The sequence below is a fragment of the Oncorhynchus mykiss genome, chromosome 30 (genome assembly GCF_013265735.2).
Source record: "Oncorhynchus mykiss isolate Arlee chromosome 30, USDA_OmykA_1.1, whole genome shotgun sequence".
Lineage (NCBI taxonomy): Eukaryota > Metazoa > Chordata > Actinopteri > Salmoniformes > Salmonidae > Oncorhynchus > Oncorhynchus mykiss.
This window is the reverse complement of record NC_050570.1, coordinates 31,157,667-31,171,553: the sequence shown is the minus strand read 5'-3', so window position 1 is coordinate 31,171,553 and position 13,887 is coordinate 31,157,667. Positions and strand designations below refer to the sequence as shown.

Here is a 13,887-nt window from a genome sequence, read left to right as displayed (position 1 = left end):
CTGTAGACACCGACAGAAAGCCCCTGATACCTCCTCTCCTCTCTATTGGCTGGCCTGCAGAAGGACCCTCCCCTGTGGCTACCCAAGGCCAGTCGCCCCCCTCTCCTCCTTCCATCTTCCTCCCCATTCTCCATTATAATTGAGCAGGGCTTTGAGATTTCTCCAGCCTGCCTGGTGTTTTCCCAAAGCACTGCAGCCTTAAACCCACTATTCTCTCCGTCTTAAATAATCAGAGCAGTGCATGAAGGGAAGGCTTTTTTGGACCCCTGCTAGAAAGCCAAGCGGACCAAATCAGGCAGGTCTGAGAGGGAGTCGCTTCCTAAGGGAAGGACAGAAGAGTTCATAGTAGACTGGGGAAGTTGAATTGGGTAGTAGATCTGTTAAAGGCTGGAAAAGAGAAAACAGTAACCCCACCAGGTTGTAACCTATGGCTGTGTTCCAAGAGGCACCCTAGGGCCTAGGATGACATGCTAGCTCATAGGGCTCTTGTCAAATATATGTAATAGGATGCCTTGTGTTTTTAAGATACAATTATGTCCATACACTCTTCAGACTATATATATTTCCAGGACTGGGTTGAGTTATTTTGGAACCACCGACAATGTTTCACATGTGGACTCCTGTTTACAACCTGTTGCTACTGGCTTACGGCTGTCTGCAACGTACTTCGACCTGGAGCTTTTGGGCTGATGATGAAATGGTGAGTAAAAAAATAGCTATTCTAGCAAGCTTTGTGATAACTTTGCCAAATATCCATGGGAGCCAATGTCTGGAGTAACCAGCCTGGCCAGGCTAACACAGATCGTGACTTTCGCCGACTTGTCAGGGGCTAGTAGCTTCATCGCTACGTAGGTAACATTAGCTTGATAACTAGTGAGGTAGCTAATGCCAAAAGTGGATGAAGTGGATAGGTGAAATGTCAACACAGCTGGGACACCTTCGTTTCTGGAGACACGTTATTGACACGGCAGCACAACAGTAGCAAGCAAAAGAGAGTAGCTAGCTAGCTAGATGCAGTTGTTTGCTAGCTAACTATACACGTTTGGCTGGCTAACTAGGTAGCTAGCTAAGCATAGCTAACTGTGCAATGGTGTCATGGCGTTGGAGAAGATGGCTGACGTTTTACGTGCTCCTAACCAAATATGAGGTTTTGCGTTGTATGTAACTTTTAATTTAAAAAAAAAAAGTATTCTAAGCATAATGTTGCTGCTACAGTCTCTTATGAGAGGGGTGGCAGGTAGCCTAGCGGTTAGAGTGTTGGACTAGTAACTGAAAGGTTGCAAGATCGAATCCCTGAGCTGACAAGGTAAAAATCTGCCGTTCTGCCCCTGAACAAGGCAGTTAGCCCACTGTTCCTAAAAAAGCTATACAAATGACCGAAAATAACTTCTGGACATCAGAACAGTGATTACTCACCACGAACTGGCAGAAGCTTTTTTTTCCATTAACGAGTCCAACGAGCCCGACGTGAAGGACATACTACGTGAAGAGAAGACGGAGGTCGGGCTGCCTTCTGAGAATTTGTAGGCGATCTAATAAACCCCCACTGCCTTCCGTTCTACTAGCTAACATGCAATCATTGGAAAATAAAATTGACGACCTACGAGGAAGATTAAACTACCAACGGGACATTAAAAACTGTAATATCTTATGCTGCACGGAGTCGTGGCTGAACCATGGATTACAGGCAACATCCGCACTGAGCTAAAATCTAGAGCTGACGCGTTCAAGGAACGGGACTAACCCAGAAGCTTATAAGAAATCCCACTATGCCTTCTGACGAACCATCAAACAGGCAAGGCATCAATACAGGACTAAGATCGATTCGTACTACACCGGCTCCGACGCTCGTCGGATGTGTCAGAGATTGCAAACTATTAAAGACTACAAAGGGAAGCACAGCCAAGAGCAGCCCAGTGGCACGAGCCTACCAGACGAGCTAAACTACTTCTATCCTTACTTCGAAGTAAATAACACTGAAACATGCATGAGAGCACCAGCTGTTCCGACTAGTCTCTGAATGTCCTCGAGAGGCCCAGCCAGAGCCCAGACTTGAACCCGATCGAACATCTCTGGAAAGATCTGAAAATAGTTGTGCAGTGACGCTCCCCATCCAACCTGACAGAACTTGAGAGGATCTCCAGAGAATAATGGGAGAAACTCCCCAAATACAGGTTTTCCAAGGTTACCATGAAGACGTTATAGCCTCACCATGAAGACGTGAGGCTGTAATTTCTAAAACCTGTTTTTGCTTTGTCATTATGGGTTATTGTGTGTAGATTGCTGAGGGGAAAAAATTTTGGAAAAAGTCAAGGGGTCTGAATACTTTCTGGATAATACCGGTAATACTATACTATTCAATGTAGATATTTTGAGGACTTTACTGTGGTACTAACTGTAGTATGCTGTAGTATTTACAGTTAACTTTAGTATAAAACTGTAGTAAAAGAAAACTGTAGTATTTTCTATAGTAATTAATGTAGTGTTTTTACTGTAGTATTTACTGTAGTGTTATTGCGGACTGTAGTATTTTCATGGCCATTACAGTAGTGTTAGTATAGTGTTTTTATTTTATTGTGTTTGACATAGAAGTGCAGGCTTTCTCCTTGAGGAAGCCTACTAGAGAAATACTAAAAGAGCAAATTGTCCATAAACTGTAGGTAGGTAGGACTGGGGTCTGAACAGATAGTTCAGAGCTTCTTTTCTATAATCTGTTATGAAGTCATTATATGGTCTATAATCGTGAACCATGCAGGTTTCTTACTTACAGGTGGCACAAATTGGGATATGGGGGAGGTAGTATTTACTATAGTTAGTGTTTTGAGGACATTATTGTAGTTTTTAATGCAGTGTTTTTAAAATGCAGTATACACATTCATTTGAGTAAGTTATTGGGAAGGTATACCTACTTATGTTACTGTAAATATCATAATAACTCATACAAGCCCAGAAAACTGAGAAAGAGAGGATTCTCTCTCTCCCCCCAAAAATGCAAATTAGGTCACCGATCATTATTGTCCAACCCTGCTAAAAGTAGAGTAGATTAGTGTCAGGACTACAAGAAGGCGGGACAATCATGGGTGGCTTGACCTGTGTGTTGATGTACTATACACAATGGGTAGGATCCTGACAGCCTAAAGGGAGCAGGCCAGTGACAAGGCAGTCTGGTGGGGACAACAACGTCAACATCAGCAAGACAAAGGAGCTGGTCGTGAACTACAGGAAACGGGGCTGAGCATTACCTTATCCACATCGACAGGGTTGTAGTGGAGCGGGTCGAGAGCTTCAAGTTCCTCAGTGTCCACATCACAAAGGAATTAACATGGTCCACACATACCAACACAGTCGTGAAGAAGGCACGACAATGCCTCTTCCCTCTCAGGAGGCTGAAAAGCTTAGGCAAGGACCCTCAGATCCTCAAAAAGTTCAACATCTGCACCATTGAGAGCATCTTGACTGGCTGCATTACTGCTTAATATGGCAACTGCTTGGCATCTGACCGTACTTCTTAATTTTTGTATTTGTATATGTAATTCCTTTCTTTTTTTTCTTTAAAGTGTGTAAATTGACATGAATGTTGTTGACAATATTTACAAAGCAAATAAAAACAACAAACAAAGGCTTTCTGCAAGGCAATAAAGGCAGATTGAAGCTCCAAACTAGCCTGCTCAGCTATGGGGGCAATAGCATACACAACAATGTCATCTGCATACAGGTGAAAGTATTATAATACTTTTAAATTATTATTATTTTTTTTACAGATAAACCAATATTGTTAATGTAAATTGTAAAAAGAACCGGACCAAGAATTGATCCCTGTGGGACACCCTTTGTTATGTCCAGAAAACCTGATTGAACACCATCAGTAAATACACACTGCATTCTTTCCATTAAATAAGGTTGGTTCAGGTTGGTTCACAGGTTGGTTCAGGCCTATTGTACAAAATCTCAGAATATGTAATGAGTGATCCAAGGTGTGAAAAGCCTTAGACAGGTCAATAAAAAGGTCTGCACAGTGTTTGTTCCTTTCCATAACATAATTTAAAGCCATAGAAGCACAGAGATGGTGCTATGACCAGGTCTGAAATCCATCTGATGATAATTTAGAATACATTTCATAGATAAAAAGGATCTAAGATGAGTACTTACCAAGGATTCTAAGATTTTAACAAGGCAAGAGCGTTTGAAAATGGGCGATATTATTTAAGTCACACAGGTCAACACCTTAATGAAGGGGGAGTACATGGGCTGCTTTCCATAATAATAATATTAATTATTATAATATCAATAATAATGTATTAATGCATAAAAAGTAATAATACATTAATGCGTTATAAATAATCAATATTAGTTCATAAAACATGTATTTTTGTGTACAGTTGCATTATAGATTGCAGTTCTGTTAAGTGAAAACAAAAACTGTAGTTAACTGGATCGAGTCCTAAGGAAACCCTAATTTGGTTTGTAACGACGTGCCAGTGTAAGCTAGCCACCGATGGGAAGTCAAATCAATGAGATGGTCTAGGCTCATAATTACTGCTCCTAAGGCAAGAGTAAGGAGAAATCAATAAAGTTAAGTATACAGAGCAAGAGGAGATGCCGTAGCGTTCGACACAAAGCAGACACACTTCATAAACCACATTCACTCACTCAGCAGTCACAGCACCCTCCTCCCACTTTACACACACACACACACACACACACACACACACACACACACACACACACACACACACACACACACACACACACACACACACACACACACACACACAAACACACCCACACACACATTAATTCACAACAAGGTATTGTTATAATTAACTATAATAATGTGATTGAAAGGGACAACAAAATAAAAAATGATGAATTCAGTAATGATAATAAAGAAAAAAAGATAAGCTTGGTTTGGAAATCGCCACGTTTCTCATTCATGAGTTATTGATTTCGCAATGAATCTATAAAAGAGCTCGGTTCTTTCCTTCTCATTGTGCTTCTCTTTGCATTTTTTCATTCACTCCAGTGCAGAAATGTAAATGCTCTTCACGCTAATCCTACATCCCATTCTAAAGCTGTTTTAAAGCCACTTTAAAGTTATTCTAATAGTATTTCCATCCTTCCCAAGTAAAAAAGCCAAATTACACTTTAATGACAAACGCCCCACTTTTCTCTTCTCTCTTCTCTTCCTCTCCTACATTAAAAGTGACTTTCTCATTGCTACTTTGCATGATGGCCGAGGCTGATCCCTGGCAGATCTGGTTCTGAAATAATCATAACCAGCTTTGTGCACTGTTAGGGGCTCTGATTAAAAGTAGTGCGCTATGTAAGGAATAGGGTGCCCTTTGGGATGCAGATGAATCTTCCATCATCAGAACCTCACTAAGCAGAAGCTAGAAGCTGATAATGCTGCATATCTTCCATCCACTCTCATTAATGAATGCATATGTCAATCTTATCCGCACAAGTAGAGTGCTCTTTCAAACTAAAACACAACTCCACCTAAAATTGTTTTTATTGTAATGCAATCCCACTCTCCTCATCCTTCTCTCCTCTTCTCTTTTCTTCCATGTGCACAGATAGAGGATAGAGCCTCTGTGTGGCTGAAAGCAAGTTGCCCAAAAACTCTATTTCGCCATCAGTTGGTGGTGGCACTCAATCTATAGCTGGTTAAAATTCAGTGGTGCTGGTACTAGAACACATTCTTGTGGACAGCTTTTTCATTTGTCCTACCCTGTGCACAGGCAGACAGTGTATCACTGATAGATGTGTATTCCTATCTCCACAATGTGTTCTATCTGCTGTTTCAGAACCAGGGTTCAGGATGGACACTAATTTACCTTGATATATGCACATTGTTAATTGATACTTAAGCAATAAGGCCAGAGGGGGTGTGGTATATGGCCAATGTACTTGTGCATATGGCCAACATACTACGGCTAAGGGCTGTTCTTATGCACAATGCAACACTGAGTGCGTGGATACAGCCCTTAGCCGTGGTATATTCGCCACATACCACAAACCCCTGAGGTGTCTTATTGCGATTATAATCTGGTTACCAACGTAATTAAAGCAGTACAAATCCATGTTTTGTCATACCCATGGTATGTGGTCTGATATACCACGGCTACCAGCCAATCAGCATTCAGGGATCAAACCACCCAATGTATAGTACATAATATAAACTGAGAAACAATTGAAGTTGATTTCCAAAATACTATATCCAACAACTTTTTACATTAGTTTTTTTTGGCAACACTAGCCAAAAAACTAGCACAGTTACACAGTGTTAACAACATAGTAGTTGCATACGTTTTACCATGTAATTACATGGTAATATGGCTGTAGAGGAATCAGTTAGCACAGTTAGCACAGTGTTAACAACATAGTAGTTGCATACGTTTTACCATGTAATTACATGGTAATATGGCTGTAGAGGAATCAGTTATTGCACAATTGGAACAAGGAATGTGTAATTACACATTCACTTGCTTCAGGTTGTTCCACATGTGTAACTACTTATTACACTGTTTCTTGTTCCACTATATAACTCATGTTTTGTGATTACATGTTTGAAAGTCACCTGTGAATTACCATGTTAATGACAGGGTGTGACTGGTATTACATGTGTATTCATGGTCTGATTTTGGTTTGAGTTATTAACACAGTTAGTGGTAGTTACATAGTAATAGGGGCAACTTAATGTAACGTGTTACTGTGTTTTTAATCAGACATAATTGCTTATTGGTAACTGTTCTCAGATTTTTTTACTAATAGATTTTAGATGTGTGTGAAAACGTTGTTTTGGCCAAACGCTATACATCCATTGTTTAGCTGGAATGGAGTGTTCGTATCCTATATATTTGACTGTGATATTTGGTTGTCTCACCTAGCTATCTTAATAAGATGAGTGCACTTACTGTAAGTCACTCTGGATAAGAGCATATGCTAAATGACTAAATGTAAAATGTAAATGTTTTACAAACAGATCTCATATTATAGTATTGCATTTTCTTAAACATTGATGTCACAAATGTATCATTTATATATTTCAATATCAAACATTTTGTTATGTTACTTGACTGTGTAAAAATTAGCAGTACTACTTATTTCCCTGACAGTGGGGCAGATATGTAGCATAAAAAATATGATTTGTCTCTCTGTAGGTGTAGCATTTTGGAATGAAACGTCCCTTATACAAACTCCAACATAAATGTTTTGCCATTCAGTCTTTAGCCCCGGGATTCAATTAAAGGCACGTTATCGACAAGTACACTGCTCTGTCGACAATGTGCCTTTTACAGACAATTTCCTTTGCATTCGTGGAGATTGAATCCCCAGCAAATGCTACGGATGTCGACTCAAGCGTAAATTGCCTTTCAAAAGTCATGTGGAGTGCGCTTGTCAACAATAAGCCTTGTAATGATGACTAAACCTACAGTAAAGGGAAAGGGGGACACCTAGTCAGTTGTACAACTGAATGCATTCAACTGAAATGTGTCTTCCTCATTTAACCCTCTGAATCAAGAGATGTTCGGGCGCTGCCATAATCCTATGGTAGCATAAACAGGCACATCCGAGTTCTTGACAACTTGAGCATTAACGCTAATGACAGTTCTTCTGTAGGTGTACATAGTTAATATTTAAAATAATAATTAGCAATGCAAATGTATCATTATCACATTAGAAATAACTGTGTGATGAGGGAAACTGGCCTGTCTCGTTACACTAATGGAATTAGCAGAATTTTTGTAATCATTAATAACTAGTGACAATACTCTCAGTATATAAGGCGAGGCGAGACGAGACAAGGCGAGACCCAGATGCAGACATGGGAGGCAGACTGTTCGAGTCTTGATATTTATTAAAGACTCCTTAAGGGGTAGGCAAGAGAATGGTCGTGGACAGGCAAAAGGTCAAAACCAGTTCAGAGTCCAGGAGGTACAGAGTGGCAGGCAGGCTTGAGGTCAGGGCAGGCAGAATGGTCAGGCAGGCGGGTGCGGAGTCCAGAAAAAGGGCGAGGGTCAAAAACCGGGAGGACTAGCAAAAGAGAATACAAGCAGGAGTACGGGAAAAACGCTGGTTGACTTGAAAGGCATACAAGACGAACTGGCACAGAGAGACAGGAAACACAGGGATATATACACCAGGGAAAAAGCAACACCTGGAGGGGATGGAGACAATCACAAGACACGTGTAACCGATCAGGGTGTGGAACAGAATAACAATTAGTACCAAGGTAGGGGTTCTGCTGTCACTGTCTTTTAGTACTGTGCTGTGCTGTGCTGTGCTGTGCTTAATCAATATGGGTCAGCTTAATAATACCTACAGTAGTCTACACACCCATGCTGGAGTTTTGAGACAAAATAAAAGTTTTAGCTTCACTGTCCAAATAAATACATAGGAGAGCGTATATGTCGTTTTGGCTAGTAGGTTAACACTAAGCCAACAGGTATAATGCTTAATCATTTATTATAAGCATGTATGAACTTTCATAATGTCTCATTATAATTGAGCAATAAGGCCTGAGGTGTGGTATATGGCCAATATACTGTACCACGCCTAAGGACTGTTCATAAGCATGAAACGACGCGGCGTGCCTGGACACAGTCCTTAGCCGTGGTATATTGGCAATATACCACAAATCCCGAGGTGCCTTATTTCTATTATAAACTGGTTTCCAATGTAATTAGAACAGGAAAAATACATATTTTGTCACACCTTATTCCACGGTCTCATATACCACGGCTGTCAGCCAATCAGCATTTAGGGCTCGAACCACTCAGTTTACAATGGCATCGATAAACTGGGTGGTTCGAGCCCTGAATGCTGATTGGCTGACAGCCATGGTATATTCATTTTTACTGCTCTAAATACGTTGGTAACCAGTTTATAATAGCAATAAGGCACCTCGGGGGGTTGTGATACATGGAAATATACCGCGGTTCCACGTTGCGTCGTGCCGAAGAACAGCCCTTAGCCGTGGTATACTGGCCATATACCACACATCCTCGGGTATTATTGCTTAAATAGCTATTTTTAATGGGTTGAATATAGCTGTCATTTAGTCAGGGTTATTAAGAGATGATAATAAGACATTAAATGGGGCATCCGATGCAATATATGTGTTTGCGTTAAGTGGGCTAAGGGGTAATGAAAAATAAACAGCAGAGCTCTCTCAAACCAGCCTTTTTTTTACTACATATAGGTTAGTATAAACAGGTTCACCAAGAGCAACTTAAATAAGTCTAATGCTCTTAAATAAGTGTAAGGCTTTTAAATAAATCTAATGCATTTTAAAAGCTTTGAGTGCCTGAGTCTTCTCCTCCTTACTCTCTTATAGAGGGCATCTCCGTTACTCAATGCCAGCATCCCAAACGACACCCTATTCCTTATAAGTGCACAACTTTTGACCAGAGTCCTATGGGCCCTGGTCAAAAGTAATGCACTATATAGAGAATAGGGTGCCATTTGGGACGTACCCAGCGAGAGTAAATTAGAACCACAAATTATTAATCTACTAACACTAGTCAGTCCGTCAGTCAGTCAGCCATCAGCGGAAATAGTGCTTACTGGTGGTTAAATGTACTACGGAGAGCTTAAAGTGCATTTATTTATTTGAAAGAAAATATTCTTCATGACTGATAACTGACCATAGATATCTCCCATCTGTCCCATCGGTCAGCTGCTATATAAAAAAAAAACAGAGTAAAAAAAAAATGCTAACCTTGACAAATTATCATCATCTACAGCACCAGTCAAAAGTTTGGACACACCTACTCATTCAAGGGTAGTTCTTAATTTTACTGTTTTCTACATTGTCGAATAATAGTGAAGACATCAAAACTATGAAATAACACATATGAATCATGTAGTAACCAAAAAAGTGTTAAACACATGAAAATATATTTTATATTTTGGTTTATTCAAAGTAGCCTCCTTTTGCCTTGATGGCAGCTTTGCATGCTCTTGGCATTCTCTCAACCAGCATCATGAGGAATGCTTTTCCAACTGTCTTGAAAGAGTTCCCATATATGCTGAGCACTTGTTGGCTGAGTGAAGGAAAGCAGCCAACAAGTGCTCAGCATATGTGGGAACTCCTTTAAATAGTAAAATAGTATTAAAGTAGTAAAAACCCTGAAATTAGTAGGTGTGTCCAAACTTTTGACTTTCGACATCCACCCACAGTCCCTTTGCCATCCCCATTGGACAGTAAACTTTATGCCAACCTTGTCTCAGAGCATTTCGGATTATTATGTAAGGAAAATCTGAGACACTCTGTTCCTTATGACATGTTAAGTTTGGTATGGTATGTATTAATTTACGGATGTCCATTACCCATTTCGTATGATTTCGTATATATATTATGAATTACAATTTGTATTATATGTTATGAATTTGTAAAACCTTCAATATGTTATGAACTTGCAAAACATAGTATATGTTATGAATTTTAGTTAGGTGGCTAACGTCAGCTAGGCTAGAGGTTAGGGGTTAGGGTTAAGGTTAGGGTCAAGTTTAAGAGTTAGGTTACAGGCTTAATGTTTGGGTTAGGGGAAGAGTTAGCTAAAAGGGTTAAGGTTAGGGTTAGGGTTAGTTATCATACTAAGCAGTTGCAAAGTAGCTAAAAATTAGTAAGTAGTTGAAAAGTTACTAATTAGCTAAAATTGTCTTTGATGAGATTCAAACTTGCAATCTTTGGGAAAGGGAAAGGGGAATACCTAGACAGTTGTACAACTGAATGCCCTCAACTGAAATGTGTCTTCCTCATTTAACCCAACCCCTCTGAATCAGAGAGGTGCGGGGGGCTGCCTTAATCGACATCCACATCTTCGGTGCCCGGGGAACAGTGGGTTATCTGCCTTGCTCAGCGGCAGAATGACAGACTTTTACCTTGTCATCTCGGGGATTCGATCCATCAACCTTTTGGTTACTGGCCCAACGCTCTGGTTGCTAGATGTTCGCGTTATACTCACACCCCGACCAACCACCCTACTTTCGCTTTTGCTTTAAGTAACCATCTGTCTTATGTAACCATACGTAACATACAGTATCATCCTAATTTGAGTGTCACAGATTTACATGTACTATGTTACGCCTAGTCTATGAGACCAGGCTGTTTATGTTTACTTTATTGCTCATCATTTTACATTTTAGTCATTTAGCAGATGCTCTTATCCACAGCAACTTACAGTAGTGAGTGCATACATTTCTATACTGGTCCCCCATGGGAATCAAACCTCCAACCCTGGCGTTGCAAGCACCGTGCGCTACCAACTGAGCCTCACTGAACAATATGAAGAACCGAATTGTAATTTAAAGTAGTTAGGTGATAAGTGGAAACTTGTCATCATCCTTGATCCATAAAACTTCTCTTTGTGAGCCATGCTGTAGGCCTCAGAGAGACAGAAAGACCCTTCAATCCCACTCTTTCCTTGTCACACTCCCCGCTCAGCGCCCATGGCATGCCCCGACTCGCCTTCTCATTGACTTCCAACCAACACTAAAGGCCAGGGCCAAAATAATTTGTGTCTGTTCAATAAAACATTAAAGACCATCATGCCATGTCCTGCTCATTCCCTCTGCCTTCCCACTCTCTCCCTTACTCCCCTCTCTCTCCCCTCTCATCCCTTCCTCTCAAAGGTCTTGTTAATGTTTCAAAACTGCACATAAGACAGACCAGCCAGACGATTCATTTGAAAGATACCCACAGGGCACCTGCAACATCTTTCTCTGGCTCTACTCGTCTTCTGTAGTTTTAACACCTAGCTCTACTCTGCTCTCTCGCTCTATTCAGAGAGAAGAGTGAAGGGGTGGAGGGTGGCAGGCCAGGCGCGGCGAGGGTAGGGGGTCGAGGGGAGTGGGTAAGGGGGGGGGGGGAAGCGTACAAAGTGTACCCTGCAGTTATAAAGAGCAGAGCTCTTTTCAAAAACAGCCTTTTGATGTGTGCAATATGTTGAAGCAAAATGGGTTAAATGCTTTTAATGCAACAGTTTTTACTTGTGAGAGTGGCGAGAGAGTCAGTAATCCACACTAAGTGGCAAATCACTTCTTCAAATGTATGCTAATCTGACCTGTTTTTGTCACTCATTCCTAATGAGATCAGTATTAATGTTGGATGTTCTGTGTCTTACATATGTTATGATTAGGTCTATAATAGGTTCTGGGCATAGAATTACATATATAATTACTATATTCTATATCCGATCATTTATAGGATATCTATGGTTCTGGGTCTTTTGTGCTTTATACAGTATCTATCTGCTGTGTTCTCGCTCACTTTGTATATTTATAACACTTTTAGAAAATATAAGTTGGTAAATACTTGGGTGCTAATAAATTAATTTGATTCCAAAAGAGGGCGAATCATCACTTTGGGAAGACGCAGGACGTGTGCATTAAATAGTCATGTTGTCTTGCTATGATGTGCTTGCTGACTCGTGCAAAAGGCATATTGACGAGTCAATTTAGGATGCACAAACTAATGAAGCGGAGAAGTAAAATGCGTTTTTATTCATTCAACGCCTCTCTGAGGCGGTCGATGTCTTTAAAAAGTGTAATGATATCTTATCAGGTTTGAATTAATCATAAAACCACCTTTTCGAGTTATTGACATTTACACTTCTCTGAGCACAAGAACAATTTCCGTCTCTCTCTGAATAAAAGCGGACAGCTGCTGGTTATTTCCAAAATGCTTAAAAAAAAAAAACTTCTAAGTGCTGAGCTATGAAAACCAAATGCTGTTTGCATTCATTTCAGATAAATAGTTTACGGCCAGGCGAGTAAATTATGTATTTGTTATACTCATGAATCATTTGATCAAAATATCCCAAAGCAGTTTTTGCCTCATTGTACATCATTTCTCTAAGTATGTCAGATGAGCCCCTAATTTATTTTCTAATCTCACAACATGTCTCTGTTGTAAATATGGATACTGGTCTTTCTACTTATTTATTTTACAGAGCTGTTTTTAATATTTCATTTCTCAGCAGCAGAAATGTCTATTTGTTTCTAAGAAGAAGCATGATGCTATGAAATAAATATTAGAAACTATAATGTACAGTCCTTAGCATACTGGAAGGATATACATGATTAAACAGGAACCAGAAGTTGTACATGGAGCCAGGGCCTAATTTGGTATCTGAGCATTGTGAGAGGGTTTAGCTAGAGTTAAACTAAACCCCTCTATTGCAGCATGTTTTTGAGGCTACAGCCTGACAGGATAGTTTAGGCAGATCAGATGACTGCAGTGTTGCAGGTTCAACCCATATGTTGAGAAACCTGCTGATATACCCTCAGGCTTAGCCGTTTGTTGTCAATCGCTTTGGTAGGCATTCTTTTTTTGACAACTGTATTAAATATGGGACAAAATGCAAAGTATACAAACTGATACTATCAACATACCAACGCATGCCACCACTAGATTTACCACTCTAGATTTGCTCATATTATTACCTTTAGTGACTTAGGACTCATCACGACATGGAGTGTAAAACAAGTACCACAAGGTTCCAATTGAAAACCAATTATTTTTTACCATTATTATGAATGATATTTGCTTTTCTGTGAACAATTGTACGTTTCAACTTCATAATGATGACATTACCTTTAAAGGTGTACCTTCTTCCTTTTCAACTAGCTATTTTTGGGTATTGAGGTTGGACATGGGTGGTGGTGGGGGGGGGGGGGGGGGGGGGGGTGAGGCAGTGGACGTCGCAAACAGGTTATTGGTTTATTGAAGGTTTTAGTTATGCTCAGTCGCCTGACAAGAAATCAAATATTCCAATGTTCGCTGCTGCCCCTCAGTCTGATGTGCAATCGGTCAGGTCACAGCAAGACGTCCAGTGTGGTGGTGTGGGTCTCAGGGTGCTCCTGAGTTAGTCCATTTGA

The 13,887-nt window shown here is 40.3% G+C and overlaps 1 non-coding gene across 1 annotated transcript; it reads right to left on the bottom strand.

Moving 5' to 3' along the window:
- Positions 1–2,593: 2,593 nt before the first annotated feature.
- LOC118945898 lies at positions 2,594–2,648 on the bottom strand. Its single transcript, XR_005041053.1, has one exon. It is a non-coding gene; the product is annotated as a U7 small nuclear RNA (small nuclear RNA).
- Positions 2,649–13,887: the final 11,239 nt, after the last annotated feature.